Source organism: Fukomys damarensis, unplaced genomic scaffold (assembly GCF_012274545.1).
Source record: "Fukomys damarensis isolate Sample0158 unplaced genomic scaffold, DMR_v1.0_HiC HiC_scaffold_5, whole genome shotgun sequence".
Classification (NCBI taxonomy): domain Eukaryota; kingdom Metazoa; phylum Chordata; class Mammalia; order Rodentia; family Bathyergidae; genus Fukomys; species Fukomys damarensis.
The window spans coordinates 12,937,695-12,942,975 of record NW_022900917.1 but is presented as its reverse complement, the minus strand read 5'-3'; the positions used below and the strand labels follow the sequence as shown (position 1 = coordinate 12,942,975).

General features: G+C 34.9%; 1 long non-coding RNA gene across 1 annotated transcript; it reads left to right on the top strand.

The window, feature by feature from the left end:
• Positions 1-3,570: 3,570 nt before the first annotated feature.
• Positions 3,571-5,026, top strand: LOC117284430. The gene is made up of 3 exons (XR_004515510.1): positions 3,571-3,642; positions 3,973-4,057; positions 4,896-5,026. It is a non-coding gene; the product is annotated as an uncharacterized LOC117284430 (long non-coding RNA).
• The last annotated feature ends 255 nt before the right edge of the window (positions 5,027-5,281 follow it).

The following is a 5,281-nucleotide window of genomic DNA, read 5'->3' as shown; positions in this document are numbered from 1 at the left end:
AGGGATATGACACATTTTATAGATTCTATCCTTTACAGTTCTTTCAGATTTAGAGTTCTAACAGAGGTTTTGCCCCCATATGTTTTTAGCACGTGTGTATTACAGACCCCACACAAACAAGAATGCTTCAGAAAAATTTATCATTTGTACAAAGTGAGCCTGGAATTTTTTGTTTGGTTTGTAGGTGATAATTGGCTTATTTCGATCAATCCGTGTTTTTCCCAAATTGATCTGCAATTGTAAATTAGACCTCTGGCTGTGGTTAGGAATGACCTGGAGGCCAATAAGCTCAGAGGATACTTGCAGATCCCTTCACACAGATTCCACTAGGAATCACATCCTCCTGTGAGAACTGTCCTTCAAAATAAAGAAGCCCCAAGAGAAACGGATGGCCTTAACTACTCCACGCATTCAAGCTAATTCCCCATTCCCTCTCATGCACACCTACAAGAGCTTTGCCAAAAGAAGCTTATTTATTAATACCTTAAAGAACAAGACAGAACTGAAATTCCATTTACAGAAAATCAGAAATTTCAGTGTGGTTTTCTGTAACATTTATAAAGTTAAAAGCTAAATATACAACTATATCTTTTATCTTGGGATCTTCCCTGGTATTTGATTTACTTTCTCTTACTGTACAAAGTTGGACTGGGTGTTTTGTGGGCATATCTATACAATACTGTGCCTAAGAGAAGAAAATGAACTTTTAGAGTTTGAAATTATTCAGGGAAACTCTGATTCTCAGTTTCTTGGATTAATCACTGTGTCTGAAATGTGAGGTTCTGTGGTTGGCCCAACTTGATCACTGAACTCCGATCTATCCAGGGAGTGATGTATTATTGCTGTGAGTGATCACAAAACTGATAAGCCACTGGGGACTCCACGAACAAGGCAGTGTCAGCCTTTGGAGTTTTCTCCAGTGTTTCTTCTTCTTTTTTCCATTCTTTAAAGACGTATATTTAGAATTTTCTCTGTGTATGTTCATCCTCCTGTTTTTAGGACAACTGTGTTTTCTTTTCTAAATTCTGCATTTAAAAACCATATTAAAGAAGACCATTCCATACTGTACATTTTGTCACTTTCTAGTAAGTCTTTATTTGTCCACATTAAGTTATAATGTGATCATTCCATTCTCCTGCCTTTTCTTCATTGATTTCTACCCTAATTTTGGCCTCCACAGATAGTATCACTAAAGTTCCTTATCCTCTGGCTTCTAGCATTGTTTTGCAGAGGCAGAATCAGAGAGGAGGAGAGACAATGCTTTCATTATCTATAAATATTTTTGGATTAAATTCTTCAGTTAACTCTTAAATGTTCCCTGCTGGGTCTCCCGAGTAACACATAATTTAAAGCAATTAAAAATACTTAATCTGATAGTTTTGGTTCTCTTTGACTGCAAGCAAAGCCAGGACAGTTTCAATATGATTGATTCTAGAAAGGTAGCACATTGTAGAAGTTGTAAAGTTCATTAAGTAATTTAGAACTGGTTTTATTTTGGTTTCTCTTGTTTCAAGACATCAAATTTATTTCCAGTTCCTTTTGTGTTTCTTATCTCCACAGAAACTCTTTATTTATACACAATTTACAGGTAGCAAAATTAATGCTTTTTAAAAAGACATTTTAGTAGTTTTGGCAAATTTCCATACTTTCCCAACCAACAAAAAAATCATGATGATCATTTAATGAGGGGATGAAAATGGTCCACAACCCATGATTATCCAAGCCTTGGCAACCAGTGACTTATGTCTGCCCTGTATAAGATTCAACACTGCTTTATTGAGACATAATTCCCATACTCACCTGCTTGAACAGTACTATTAAATAAATTAAATAAATGGCTAATATATTTACAGATTTTTTTTTCAATTTTGATACAATCATGTGAAAAATTTGGTCAGTTCTGTGTTTGATCAGTTTACAGACTATTATTAAGGCTTTCATAATTATTCTTTCAATTTTATGATAATCTATGACTCTTCTGTACTCAAAGTAGATTTGAGAATAAATGAAACAATGCAGTCGTGACCGGGAAAGTTTCAGTGAACCAGGAAAGAATTGTTTAATTAATTCTGGCTAGAATTGAAGATTAAAATAGAACTACAGTGCAACTGTCATCGGTGTAATGGTTCACACCTCTTAAAAACTCAGACGAAAGAAGAAAATGTCATGTTGGTTCATCCACCTCCTTCCTACATGCATCACAGAAAGCCACAGTGGGGTCAACTCGAGAAACTTGGGAAGGCCATGGAGGAGGCTGAGACAAGAACAGCCATCCACAGCTTGTCTGGAATTGGAGGAGAGAGCTCTGGTGATTTATGATTTCCAGCCATTTCAGACTTTCCCCAAATCATCCCCTTCATGTTTAATTTTTCTCATTCTGCAAAAGTAGAGTTCTTGCTGACAACGTGTGTCTCCTTCAGAGATTTTGGTATTTCAGATCAAGAGTTGAAAAAGTGAAAAAAGTACCTTTGGTGAGAGATGCTTTAAAATTCAAACCAGTTCTGATTAAGATGTAAAACTGAATAGAGATTCCCTGATTTGAATGTTTTAAAGATTTACTCAGAGATCGGATGGATATGGTAATTATGGAACAGAACTGAAGTAGAAGTGAACTGAGTCAACTATTTAAATAATACCAGTAGTAGCATCAGCCTAAGAAACTGATTTACATTTTACTATATCTTTTATTCCTCATGTAATGGCATAAGAAAGTAATTTCTCGATGAAAAATTAATAATAGTATTTTTGAATTTTTCAATTTCCTTTTCTTCATACAGATTTTAAGATAAACAAAAAAATGGAAATGAATTTGTTGTTAGATCACTACTTATATCTTCACTGTGACTGAAAATAGAAAGCATGAAAAATCCAGCATTATTTGAGAATGTACATAACAGTGTGTATTTATCCCTAAATTAATATGCTTATTGTACCTTAAAATCATTTAATTGCATTAAAATGTGCTCCTCGTGTTAAATCTTATGTGTTCTAGAAATACTGTAGCAAAAACATGTTTTCATTTGATCCCATATCAGTAAACAGAATGACTATTTCTATATATGAGAAAAAAACTTTCAAATTTCTGGTTCTGCAATAACTTATTCTAAAGTTTAAATAACACTTCAAGTATAAATGAAAAGATCTGTGGAAATACTCACTGGGTTAAGTTCACTAAACACATATATATTTGATTTCCGCAAGATAAAGTTCTGTTCAAGGATGTGGAAAAATCTATTATTATTTTTAGGTTTAGAAAAGGCTTTCTGATATATAAGTTACATTTGATGAATGTTACACATATCTTAGCACATTATTTTCAAAGGATGTTCTCTTCAGTGTAATATTTTTTAAAAAATCAAAGTAGATGTCTGGAGATAATACCATTACGTAGAGTTCCCGCTCTTTTATTTGCTTTATGATGTTTAAATCACACACACCCATTGATTCCCTTGCGGACGGTGAAGTTTTCCTTGGAGTAACTCAGCCCAGTAGGAGGAGATGCTCACTGGGATTCAGAAATCCCTGCGTGGTGATGACTGTGGTGCGGTGTCAGGTTTCACAGCTCCACCCTGTCAGTAGAGTTGCGGGTATGATGATGTAGCTGGTTTTAAAATGCCTCCCCAACGTCTGAAGTGTGCAGAGGTGAGCTCTGGGGAAAATGATTGAATCATAAGGCCTCTAACTTCATCAAGTGGATTAATATAATTACGAGATTTTAGTTTGACAGCATTTTGGGAGGGGGTGGAAATTTAAGAATCAGAGTCTAGTTAAAGGAGGAGCTCTTGAGAACATGGTCTTGCGGACTACTTCTGCTCAGGGCCTTTCTGTCTCTCTCTCTCTCTCTCTCTCTTTTTTTTTTTTTTTTTTTTTTGTTTTGTCTTGTTTTGTTTTTTTGTGCTCTGCTTTTTCCCTGCCATGGGTGAGCAGCTTTCCTCTAACACTCCCCTCTGCCATGTTTTTGTCTTGTTACAGGAGCTAAAGCAATTGAACTGTCCAACGACTCCTCTGAAGCCATGAATTGAAATAAACCTTTCCCATTTTCAGTTGTTTTTCTCAGGTATTATCCCACAGTGACACAATTATTTATTTAAATCTCGCAATAGCAAGGGATTAGCAAGTGAAACATATTTCCTTGGGATGCCATAGAAGGCAGAAAGGTGGAAAGCATCGTAGTGGAAAAAGACTTCAAGAGTGATTGCTGAGATGAAAATTTAAAAGCAGGGCAAACAGAAGTGGAGTAGCCCATAAAAATTAGTCATAGAGCATATTAGGTTTCTGCTGCTTGGTACGAGAATTAAAGAAAAAAAAGGGGGAAGTTGGAAATTATTGAACAACTCCTAGCTACTTTTTAGATTATTTTTATAGACATGAAAGTATCTAAATGGTGAAAATATCTAAATGGTATATCTAAATAAAAAAAAAATTATCTGACTATTAAGACATTTGCTGCAGAGATTCTGAGCCAAAGCTTTACCTTGACATATAATTTGCTCAGTGTGACCTTGTATGTATTATTTCTTCATTTTGTAATAATGTTCTCAATTGTAGGAGGTTTATTAATGCCTCAGGGGATCCCACAGATCCAGATCTTTAATATTCAGGGCTCATAGAGTCTTCTCCATAGGCAACTGCATTGGTGAAATAACTGAATATCTGTGCTAGATGCATTAAAAATATTTCAAAGAGTAAATTCTTGTATAAGAAAAGGACAGGGATAGAGTGGTTACTTTGAAATGTGGGAAACCATGTAAGTTTGGATTGTTGTTTGATGGGAGTATTTAGTAGGAATACAAAATAAAATGAAGCTTTTAATTAGTGTATTTGAGGAATAAGAAAGAATATCTCAGCATGGTCTCAAGGGTAGAGATGAATTTAAAATACATCATTTGAAACAGACGTGGCGCTGCATTCTGTGTTCTCACCCCTCGAAGCTGAGGATCTCAAAGTCAAGTCCAGGCTCAGCAACATAGGCCTTTAGAGAGAGCCTTTCTGAAAATAAAATAAAAATTAAAAATAAATGCATAAGTAAATAAATGACTTGTCATAGAGTTCAGTGCAAAGGCTGTGGGTTCCATCTCAAGTACCAAGGGAAAAAAGTAAAAGAGAGCATCATTTGTTCTGAATGTCCCAAGCGTCAACTCAACTTGATGATTGTACAAGGTAAGAATAATAATTTGGGTGTGATAGTAGATCAATTAAACTTAGTGGAATTTCTTAGTATTCGTTTTAACTATTTCATTGTACTGATTTTAGACACTTTCTAATATATTTGTTAGAACTA